Source organism: Strix aluco, chromosome 4 (genome assembly GCF_031877795.1).
Source record: "Strix aluco isolate bStrAlu1 chromosome 4, bStrAlu1.hap1, whole genome shotgun sequence".
Lineage (NCBI taxonomy): Eukaryota > Metazoa > Chordata > Aves > Strigiformes > Strigidae > Strix > Strix aluco.
The window spans coordinates 14,353,173-14,365,769 of record NC_133934.1 but is presented as its reverse complement, the minus strand read 5'-3'; the positions used below and the strand labels follow the sequence as shown (position 1 = coordinate 14,365,769).

Below are 12,597 nucleotides of genomic sequence, written 5' to 3'. Positions count from 1 at the left end.
AACAGGGTAACTTCTCTTTTTGTGTTAACACAACAACTGTAAAATTTAAAATTATGGGCTTGAGCCTCTATTTTACTCTTTTTTAGCTAAATTCAGGATATTCCTTCCTGATTTACAGTGGTCTGAATTCAAAAACGCTTAGTTTTGTGTGTTACTGAAGCTGCATGTGAGTTTCAGAGACCAAGATCTTCCAGTGTCCAGTATAAAAAAATTCCTCCAAATATATAGAGAGTTTTCATCCCATCCATCTACCAGAGCTGCCTCATGATTTTGCAATAAAGAACCAATAAAAAATATGATCTGACTTTCTGAAGAGGGAGGGTCCATATGAAATCTCTCTGATCTGAGGTGCAGTGGTAGATGGCTGTTCTGTATTACTGAAACTCTGCAAGAAAATATTCAAGTAAACATTGCAACAGTTGATTTGCTTGCAATTAAAACTCCCACAAATATTGCATGCAATTTCTGAAATTTTATATCTTTAACACACTGTTATTATTTTAGTACATTTCCATGTATTTTGCATATGTTTTCCTTTCTCAGTGAATATTTTAAAAGTGGAGCTCAGAATTTCAGCTGACCTTTGTTTCTATGCCTTAAGGAATGTTCTTGGTGAAAAACAAATTGATGAGCGTTTTTCCCACCATTATTTTAATGATGAGACATTTTATGCAAATAGGCTGTCAAAACATTCATGAGAGAATCTAGTTCATAATCAAAACTTGTATTTTGCTACAAGCCTCTGACTTAAAAATGTTTCACAGAAAAACCTGTGAAAGGTGGCAGATGTCTTGAGAGAATGAATGAAGGACTGGATTGAAGTTATTATGGTTGTTAATAGTTTTTTGTGACAGTATATGCATTGCTGTGGTCCAACTGTGAAACTGGGCAAGACACTTTATTCTCTTCCGTTTTACTTAATCATGACTAGCGACCACTTGATTTCTTTTTTCTTCTGCACTTGTAGTATGGAGTAACATCACTGGCTTTCACACTTGGTTTGCACCAAGGCAGAGGAAGCCATGGGTGTCTGGAGCTGGTTGTTGGCTACATTTGGTGGCAAGTTCTGGGGTCTGGTTTTCGCTTCAGCTGCCATAAATCTCTGCAGCATGGCTGGTATCAAGAGCACAATGCTGATGTAAATTGGCTCAGGACCTGAGCCAGCAGTGATGCACAGTGGAGATGTGTAGCCATTACTTTATCATTGCAAACGCACCATCTCGGTCAGAGATGAAATCAGTGAGCTGGTTGGTGTTTATACTTAGTGGTAGTAGACTTCAACAATATCATTGTGACCAAGTGCTTCCAGTCAGCATTTACACGCTAACCTACAAAACTGTGTTAGACCTTTCACTTTTAAATGAGTGCATTGGCAGCAAAAGGGAAAAAAAAGATTAGTGAGTCATGGAGTCATTGAGAGAGCCCCCTACTAAATTTTTTCTGGGCTACAGAGAAAGAATAGTTGAATGATTCATCAGACTGGGTAGGTGGATTTTCAAAATGCAGTATTATAAAGAGCTGAATATATGGTGTGTGTCAGGAGTTTAACTCCTTCTCAATATTTGCAGATGTGTATGAAATGTGTGCAGGTTTCCATTACTATGGCATCCGGCAACATGACAGAATGCCTTTTTCAAGATTAACCTGCAGCTCCAGGAGTTTGTTATAAAAGGAAGTGATAATGGAGGGGACAGGAATTATCACTTGTGTATGAATGGATGTAGAAGTGTCCAGATCAGTGCTATGCGAGTTCCTCTTGGAGATGCCTTGCAATGCCTCTGCATTTGTTGATGTGATTTTGAATGTGGCAATCATTTCACCAATAGAAGTATTGTTTTTGCAGGGACAAATTTAACCATAAATAGGGTAAAACCCACTACTGTTTTGGTATGTTTATGAAACTTATCATTTTTATTAATCACATCCATGTATATAAATCCATAGTTATCATGCACAATCCTGCAATAGTGGTTTTATTTATTATGGCACAATAATAAATGCTGCACTGTGTGTGTCACTTGCAACTCTATTGTAAATGTTTGTATTTGCATAGATGTTCAGTCAGAATGGCAAATACTTTAAAAGGAAAAGCTGTAAGTTTCAAGTTATGAATGAAAACTACTCTGAGCAAATTTTTCACTTAACTTACACAACGGCTAACTTAATATTGAGATGTCTCTAAACTGTTGGTCACAGGTAATGGCTACATCACAAACCCCTATTTCCCCACAGTCCTACTATAATAATATTTTATTCACATTTCTTAAATGAAAAAGTAATTCTTTAAAAGCTGGATAAACAGTGTTTATCATAGACCCTTGGATCCTGTACACACAGAAAGGCTTCTGACAATTCACATGGTCTCATTCATTCTTAAATGTTGGATCAAATCCGGCATTCTGCATTAGCAGACATCAAGTTTCAAGACAGTATGACTAAACACATTCTTTCCAGTGCTGTTTGTATAATACCAGTGAATAACATGTTGGACAAAAGTTTCCCTATCAAAGGATGAATCAACTTATTTCAGCCATGAGTAACTCAACCTCCTCCTTTCACAAATGTTGCTGTTCATACATTCCAATAAAACCACCTGCTTCCTCACTGAAGTAGGCTGCCCATTTTCATTCAGCTAGTTCTTCCAGCAGTAGCTCCAGTGTTGTCTCTCCCAGGATGCTCTTGCAGCTAGAGCCTTGGCTTGGAGCAGATCTGGCCCTGCACTGCTGCGGCTGCTGCCCAAGTAACACGCTTGTACTGACAAAATTACATTTTCTCTTTCTATGGGGGCAACTGTTAACTGCATTGCCCTTACAACTTTTCATCATCATTTGGCTGCCTTGGTTTTCATCTGCTCAGAAAGAAGGCTGGATGTGGCAGATGTCTGGAAAGGAAATTGCAGTAACCTTCCAGCATGATTTTAGGATACTGGACTAGCTGTTTGATCTGCATGCCCGGGGCTTTTTTATTTCAGTGGGTTTTTTAAATGCAAAATCATTTGTGTGTGTACGTGTACATATATATGCACACATCTAAATTTTTGTTTGAAGCACAATATGATTGGAATCAGTCTGACTTGGCGAGTCTGTGCTGTGTGGCTACTGTGATCACTACTCTATTGTCCAATCCTGCAAGTTCTGCTTCCAATGGAGAGTGGCATCAGGAGCTATTCCAGCTCTGAACAGCTACTCAGCAGCAGTGCAGGGTGGACAAAAGCCAATGGAAAATGGTGACAAATTGAGCATTACATATTCCTCTGCCAGATGATCCACTGCAGAGTATGAGTGCCTTGTTGCTAACAGCTAGACAAGATGTACTCTTTGTTCAGCACTGCTCGGCTGGACTATGGCGTAGGAGACACCTGTGTGTTCATTACTGTTTAGCTTTTCAAGGTGCCCAGCAGTCTGATGAAATAAGATAATACGTCTAAATGGTTAGACTCTTCTTTAAAATGGGCCTTCCCAGTCTCTCTTGTGATACCATACACCAGAAGAACAAACTCTGATTTAAAATGTTCCCTTCGTAACCCTGTCCATTTAGTATGTAAGCAGTAAATAGTTTTGGAAATTATTTGAAAATGGAGAATTTGACCTTTGTTGTTTTTCACAGATGTCACAGGCAGAATAGTGCCAACCTGAGATTTACCAGGACATATTAAAAGGACACAGTTCCTTACGGATTTCAGCTCATACTACTAGTCTTTTTCTTACATGTGTAGATAAAGAAGAAAATGTAGTAGAGTCTGAAGTAGATGAAATAGAAAAAAAATAACCGTTGTCTGACTGCTGTTCTCAAGCACTACCAAAGATCATAACAGGTCAAGAGGCCTGTCCATTGAATATTCTTAATTTGTCTTCCCATGTCTCTTCTATCTCACAGTATTACATTCTTTGAACAAGTGGAAGCCCATGTTATTTCCAAGGACAAATTTCAGGAACTGAGCAATGAGTTATGTAGAAGCAAATTAGAAAACATATCAAACCAGCCAAAGAAGAAACACCATGTAAACCACAAAGCACAGAAAACCTGCTGAATGCTTATGAACCAGCACTAATCAAAAAGAAATTCACAAATTATATGCACAAAAGGTATTTAAATTTCAGTCGTGTCCTTAAAAAACGAATTTGATATCACAAGATATGAATATGCAGAGAACAAGCCTTTCAACTTTTGAATGGAGTTCTCTACCTACAAGAACAAATTAATTTTACTTCTGTTTGGCAACAGTAAAAGAAAAAGTTATTTGATATACCAGATGACATACTGCAAATAAATAAAGTTGGTTTGGAAAAACACTGAGATTTCGATACCCAGAGACTAGATTACTAATGAAGTAAAACTGCCTGTATTGGCGAAGAGACACAGGGAACACTCTGAGATGTGTGATGCCCCATCAGGTGCTCCAGTCCTGCCAGTGGCAGTGATATAATCTTTTATTGTGAGCATAGTGTGCTCTCCCTTCATCACTCAGGTGAAACACCAGAAGACATGCACCATACCCTCACTCCTTTCATAACCAATCACTGAGGAATCCTCGTTGCAGTCAGCAGGGTATTGCTTGGTTCCTTACAGTCTGGCCTTTTCTTTCATCCTCCTTCTTCTCATTAATGCAAAGTTATAAGAATGTACTTACATGAAATATTTTGTTTAGCCAAGGAAAACTCATCTCACCAGCCCCACATCATTTAAAATTCAGGTGTCCAGAAAATGTTAGGAGGGGGAAGCATCTGAACTGTAGACTGAGCTTGGCCAGCTATCTTGCATTAGGTGACAAACTTCCCGTGGCCAAAGATAACCTAAATTGAGCCCATCCTAAGTGTTTGTTTGTGCTGTATACAGCTCTAGAGAACAAGTGTCCTTCACTAAAAAAAAAAAAGTTCTGTGACTGTAGTTGGTTTTCTTATCGCTTGCTTCTCTGTTTAGAAACAGACAACTGTGGATATGATCTAGACATAAAGGAGTGCACAACATGCATCTAGAAGAAAAAGTTATGTCTTATTACTTCTTCTATAATGCAACTAGAAAGAATTTCAAACATTTTTAACTGAACTGTAATTTTTACACACTGATTTAAAGGTTTTCCTGAATCCTTCCTCACCTCATTGTTATTTAGCTTCAACCAACAAAATAAACATGGAAAATCCTGTTTTTTTCTAAAACTCTAAAATCACAATACCATAACTAGGGATTGTGGACTTATATGTGTCTGACTTCCTCCAAATAGTTGTAGCTCCATACTCCTCACTACCAGAAAACACAACTTTCTTGGAGCAAGAGGGAATCAGCATTTCATGCTGTTCATAGATAAGTACACAGGAACAGGACACAGTGCAGAGAAACTGAGACCTAGGCAAATTCAGACTCTCTGTCACATCAGAAAGTACAAATCTTTCTGAAAATGGGCAACAGGGAATTACCTTGCCACAGATCTTGCTGCTGCAGTGAGTGTGATAGCCAGCATCGTGGAGATGCCAGCAGGTCCATGTGTGCCTGGGCTCAGCATACTCTTTTCTGTGGAGTGTGCTCAAAGGGAACATATAAAGTCCATGTAGATATTATACACCAGTTTGCCAGTTCCATGCTCTGTATTTCCCACTTTCCAGTCACTGTGGCAGGGAGCATAATGTTGGTTTGAATTTATTCATCTACATCTGTCTTCCAGAGTGTTTTCTTAAAGCCCATCTTTACTTTTGTGCTGGGGTTATAATGACTTTCCTATGAACTGCTTCTAGTTTCTGCAGGGTGCACCCCCCACCTAAATCAGCTGCCATCACCTGTCTGTGTTACTGTTTTTCCCCTCCATCCGGTTTTCTTTAATAATTCCTTTACATTAACCTACCTTTTAGGAAGAGAAGTCTTATACAATCAGTCTTCAAGGCACATGATATGTATTAAAATACAGTTTATCACCCTATTGATGGATAATGAAATTAAATGGTTTCCTCCCTTCCCCCACTCCTCAGTATTAAAATTGTGATCATGAATCATTTTCATACATTCAGACACTGAAGCAGAAGATGCTGACAGAATTGAAGCAGAGCTCTATAGTCAAGATTATCTGAGGTCTTTATTCACAAATCTGATCGGGTTTATGCTAATTTTCTGCTTTAGTATATTGCTAGTTTCTCTGTGGCCAATGCAGTGTGAGTGTTATCAGAACCATCTTTCTTTCACAGGAATCAGTTACAAATTTCTTGGTGTTGCTTTAAAACTTCAAGTGATTTGAATATAGGCATCTGCTCCCAACTTATAGATACTAGCAAAGTCCAATGTATTAATAGCATGTTGATATTGTAATTCTAAATATAACAATCAAGAATGTTAATAACAACATTTAAATAATTTTCAATAAGTAATTAAAATGATTAGGCATTCCTAGAGAGGCATAAGAGTATCTACAGTATTAATTGCCTGCCTCATATGGCACTGCCTGGTTTACTCTGGTTTAGTGCCCCTCCACCCCCCACCTGCCATCCCAGAGTGGTGCTGCTGTCCCAACCTCCCTGTGACAGCTGGGAGGGGAGAAGAGTCTGAATGAAAGCTCCTCTCACCAGCAAGATCAAATTAAAATGAAGTGAAATCTTAATTAACAGGAGAAAGAACAAGAGCTAACCCCCTCTGATACAATATTGATCCTTTTTCCAAAGCTTTGGTGTTAATGTTATATTAAATATATTCTGATGTGTTGTATTTTGGAAATCTTACAACATCATTACTGTACGCAGGCATATTCTCTCCACTGAAGTGTCAGATTTGCATACAATGTGCTTGAGTCATTTTTTTTTGTTTGTAGTCAGTGAAGAAATTTTAAATCTTTGATTAAAGTATGTAGATGTAGAGAGGGAATATGGAAAAAGACTGTAAACTTTAGGCTGAGAGAAGTATAAATCAATAGCACCATATGGACAATTGCTTCTTTCTGCTGTTTCTGCTTAAGTGGTTGCAACATTTTCTCAGGTTGGATGAGCAATACATACTTAGAGTATTCTATCATTCCCTTGGAGATTTCCCTACAATGTAAATTTTTTTTAATATATGGCAAAATAATAAAGACTTAAGGTAAAAAGTGCACATTTACATTACTTCCTCATGGGTGCAATAGTCTTTTATATCTCAGGAATTCAGTAGATTGTCCATGGTGTAGCAGAAGGCATTTCATTAAAGGATATGGCAATTTAAGCTTCCTTCCTGACTTAGAAATGCATTCAGCAGCTTTCAGTACAGCTTTGATTTTTCAGGTGAGATGTGATTGGCTTTGTACAATTTTTGACTTGGCAGATATATGGAGGGATGAGAAAGAGTAGTAGTTGTAACACTGATAATCTGACAGAGTTTCATATTTCAAAACAAATCATCTGGTGGGCAGGGACTGTAATTAAGATACAGATGGCCATGAGATTTTTTCTGCTTAAGTTGGCTTCTCAATTTTTTTTCTCTTGCATTTATTCTCTATATCGGTTTTTGGGAGCTCCTCAAGACGTTCCCTCAAGGTTATTTTCAAACGTTTCTAACCCTTTGTGAACTCCTGTTCCAATCCCCTGGATGGGTTTTACAGAGGAGAAAGCACAGCAGCTCAAAGTTTTGATGTTGTATGACATACAGTCCTACCGATGAGCCTCTGCTTCTCCCAACATTTGCGCACACAGCTTACACTTATCCCTGGGGGATTTTCCTACTTACCTAGTAGGGGTAATTGCACTTTCCTGCAGCAGAGGACACAAGACAAGCCTGCAATTCAGCAGTTGTGGTGCTCTTGCACATGCAGAACTGCTGTCAGCACGGAAAGACCTTAAAATATGGTGTCAAACTGGGACCTTGCAAGGTGGGAACAGCACTTGGTAGGCAGTACAATTTCAATGAACCAAAATTTATTAAATTAGATGCTGGTGAATTTGGTCATTCTCTACACTGACGATCAAAATCAGCTTTACAGAGAGACGAACAAGAATAAGAAATTACCTCTCTCCTGTGGCTACCAGTTTTTGTTCAGTCATTTATCTGTCATTTATTCAGTCATTTATACACATGAAACTTCAGTGCTACTCCAAATGCAGAGGAGTTGCTTTCTAGTCTAATGATAAAAACATCACAAGGCTGGAGCCTCTCTTATTCTTTTTCCTTTCACAGTGACTATTCTGTGTCTAATCATGTTATAGTCTCATGGTTTATTTCAGTGATATTCTTATTGCACATTTCATACTCTTTTTTTTTAGATTTGGGGGTTTAATTATGAGCACAGGTAATTTAGAAGATAAATGTGAGTTTCTTATAAAACTGTGGGCCCTCTTTCTGCTGTCAGGTTTACTTCAGATTGTAAGCATTTTGAGGTTCAAACCATATTTTTCTATGGCTTCATTCAGCCCTCAAACTTCATTAGTTTTTAGTGAAAACCAGCACTGCTTAAAATCTCATCTTTCTCTGTAGTTGTTATCATTTAACGTCAAATTATGTGTAATGGAACTGGAATGATGAAAGACTTCATGAATGATAAAAAACACTAGAAGAAAAATAATGGCAGAGAAAGTATCAATTTTTTAACAGTGTCAGAAAAACAAACTGGTTGGACAGCTCTGAATGTTTGGCCCGTGATCTCACAGTTTGGACCTTCAGTGTACATGGCTGAGCAGCCAGCTGAGCAGCTATGCTTTGGAGAACCAGTAGCAAGAAAAAAATAAATTGGTGGTAAGATAGATGGATTTGGGGGTACTGGGAAGACAAAGGACATTATCACCCTGCATAAAATGCAGAGATTTCCAGAGAGACACTAGGAGGGCTGAAGAAGAGACTGGGGCGTGCAGTGTGATGTGGGGTGTGGGCAAGGAAAAGCTGCTGTGTAGAGGGGCAGACCCTAAAAGCCAAAATCAGGAGTGACCAGAGAGAATGGAGAACATAGGAGAGAGGCACCATGAAGTGGGGGGGTACAGTAACAGGCGAAATAGGGGGTTGATGCCAGTATATGAATTCCAGGTCAGAGGGGTAAGGCTTACTGAAGGCTGAGTGGTTTTGACTATGTCTCTCCTGGTCATAGTCATGGTCAAACAGCTTTGTTCACCAGCTGTGAAAAACCTTGCTCAGAGTTCTGCAGATAGGAATTAATACACTGGCATAAAAATTGATCTCTCTGTGCATTCCTAGAAAAGATGTTGATGTAGGGAAATGTAGTCTTAGATTTGCTATGTTGCTCTCTCAGGGTGTTACAAAAATTAAGATATGGTCCTCTTTAAAAATATCAGATCAATAGGTCTACTCAAGGAGTGTCAAAGGTCTATTTTGAATGCAAGTCAGTAAACAATAATTAACTCATTGTCAATAATCAATAACAATGACTAATGTAGTCACCTAATGACTTGCTGCGTGGAAAACCTATTGCCAGAATGCTGCATTTCTCAGCTTTTATGCTAATTAAATGTATTCATTATCTAGAGTTCTGCCTCTGAAATCCACAGAGACTCACAGCTTTCTTCTTAATTTGAGATGCTGTAGAATTTTCCCCTGATGGTGCTCCTTCAACTCTCTTCTGCAAACCTACTCAGTCACAGAAACACTCTACAGACAGACCCCAATGCAAACACATGCACTTACATATGTATAAGGAGTTGAGCACTAATTAAAGTAACAGCTTATTTCCCTGAGTCCCAGAGTACCTCTACTGTTGAAACTAAGAATTATGAGCATATAGGTAAGGATGTCCATTGCCAGCCAACAGTCTTTATCCTATCATTACTGTTTAATATTTGCTTTTGGAAGATATGGTGTCAAAAAGGAATATTATACAAAATCTAAGCTCGGAAATTGAATTATTAAGCCTTAATTGTCTACATTTTTGAACATATACATCAAATCAGTGTAACTCTTTAGTTAATGGGAAGAATGGTGGTGCTCAGTCAGTGCCTGCTCTTCCCTCCTAAGAAACACTTGGTCACCAGTTTCCTTACATCAGATAAGATTTTATCTCCCTGAGATGAAATGTGTCTCCAGTTGTACAAAAGCAGCTCTGTGTGGCAGTGCCAGGTTCCCTGAATGCTGCAGACAGCTGGGCTTGTGATGGCCACCTGCCTGGAGGGAAGCGAGGAACCCCTGGGCTCCTTCCTCAGACATCCCCCTTTAACCTCACCTGGTTGAAGACCATATAGACTCAGAGGCTTTCATGCCACAAATGAGGAGGATGTTTTATTTGATGGCAGCAACTAAAAAAATTCTTAAGCATGGAAGGTATTTTAACCACAGCACAATTTATCACATATGAAGGGCTGCATTCTTTGTGGTGTGAGATGACGTCAGACAAGACAAAGAGCCAGAAGCATGACTCCTGCAGGAGGCTTAAATACCTGCCTGCACTTCTGTGATAACACTTTACAATAATTTGACTTGAGAACATCCCCAGTTGTTTTCATAATTCCACACAGCATGCAAGATGTTTCTTATGTTTTTAAAAACTTATTCCACAGTTCACCAAAATCTAAATGCAAGAGTATATATTTTTTTTAGTTGGCTGTCCAAGCAAGTGGATAACTAGTCAACACAGTCCACAGAATCTAAAAAGCTATTCAGGTCACTCAAAACCAGTCATCTGAATAGCTCTACACTCCAATGACTGTTGTTTATACATCCATTGACTATAAATGGAAATATAGATGCTTAATTCACAATAGAAGCTAATCCAAGTATCTTAATCTGAGATCTGAATCTCATCTCTATTTTCAGTTGAATAAATACCAGGAATAATCCTTACAATAATTTCAGTACAAGTAGTTACTGTAACAGCTTCTCTGCACAGGGTGTAGTTTAAACACACCTTCACCCATAATATATTCTTGGCTAGTAATCTTAACCAGGATGTTGCTACTACAGTCTGTGGACTCAAGTAATATTGTCAGTCTTTCATTCGTTATCCAGGTTCACCAAGAGGAGTTGGAATATTTGGCTGTTTGATTCCAAGCAATATATTGTTGCCATCTCCTACAATAAGGAGACTTCTTAAAAAGTAGCGTATTGGAATAAAAATTGTGGTTTGGGCCAAATGTAGCCTGTCAAGTCTCATCTATCTTAAACAACAATCTACAGGAATGCACATATTTATTGCTCTGTGAGTTTCTTTGTAAATGTTTCTTTTTAAAAGCATCCAAAGTTATTCTTAGAAGTAATTTATTACAATCCTTTTCAGAATAGGTGAGGCTGTAGGTAGAAAAGTGCCATGAGACTTCTGTTCAAAACATTAAAGATAGGTTGGAGGGAGCAAATGGAGCATAAAACCGGATATTTGCTCCTGTTGGTGGATTTCACAAGAAGACCAGACAGCTGCTACTGACATTTCAAGTAGTAGCAGGTCAGTTTTTTAAATAATTTACCAAATACAATTTTCTTTTCAAGCATAGACTCTGCACCTCCCATCCTGGTCTACTGCAGCTCACTTTTACATATGTTAAATCTATAAAACCACCGGAAGGGTAAGCATATGCAGGACATCAAAGCTTACTTGACTGTGGAACATACTCAGCCTCCGCTCAGTGTTATGTCCTGGTTGTGTATATTATGGGGTCTGAGGCAGTCAGTTGAGGAATAAATACCCAAATACTTATACCCATGGGTCTCATGCCACAGGCATGAACCAATGGGAGATGATGGCAGCGGTGAGGGTGATGGGGAATCTGACTTCCACGCTAGCATTTGGGGTTTCAGATCAGAGTGACAAAGGCAACATTGCATGGTTGCTATCTGCTTGCTGATCTACAGCCCTTCTTCCCACTACAGTGTACTGCTGAAACTTGGATCAGCAGAAAATGTGTTTAATGGGAAGCTTCACTGCTGCATAAAACATGACTGCCCAGGCACTCACTGAAAACCTGAAACCTTTGGAAGTTGCTGTCAGCTTCCTTGGCCTTCATGTGAAGCCCACCATGCTGAATCATACTTTAATTGCCATCCATGTTGGCTGTAATTAATTGCACTTTGTAATGGATGGATGAAGAAAACTCTTAAACAATGTGATACTATTAATATGGATACTGCTATTCTAACAGGTGTCTGATGAACTTTTACATATGGAAGTTGGTAGGGCTTTTAAGGTAAATTTTAGGGCAATTATACACTAATTACACACTATGAACAGTGGCTGACTTAAACACATGTGTGTGTTTGGAATCCTGTATATTTTGTTTCTAAGTTTGTCTAATAAACTGAGCAAACTCTAGGAAATGTAATACACTTGAAAGGATCTATTCTATATTTCAGGCAGTGAAAAAAAAAAGGAGCAGATGTATGAATTTCAGTTGTTGCAAAACACCACACTTTTGATGCTAACTTTTTGCAACAGACAAAGCCAAACATGCTTATCAGTAACAATGCTCTCCTGATTTATCTTTAGGCAGAGGAAATGTCATCAATTTCTTCTCTCATTTAGTTTCACACATGGATTTCTGCCCATGTAGATTGGAAGAGGACCTATGCCTTTTACTGGAAGAAGACTGATATTTGTGCAATTGCTGGCAGAGTACACACTGAAAACATTCTTGCCCTTATTCCTAGCCAAAAGCTCTCACATGGTATCATGGAAAGAAGCATCACTATTGCAATGTATATGCTTCTCTGCTGGACCAGAAA

General features: G+C 38.6%; 1 protein-coding gene across 1 annotated transcript in view; it reads left to right on the top strand.

The window, feature by feature from the left end:
* STK32B (serine/threonine kinase 32B) overlaps positions 1-12,597 on the top strand; it is a 182,871-nt gene that overhangs the window by 97,589 nt on the left and 72,685 nt on the right. The window lies entirely within an intron of this gene.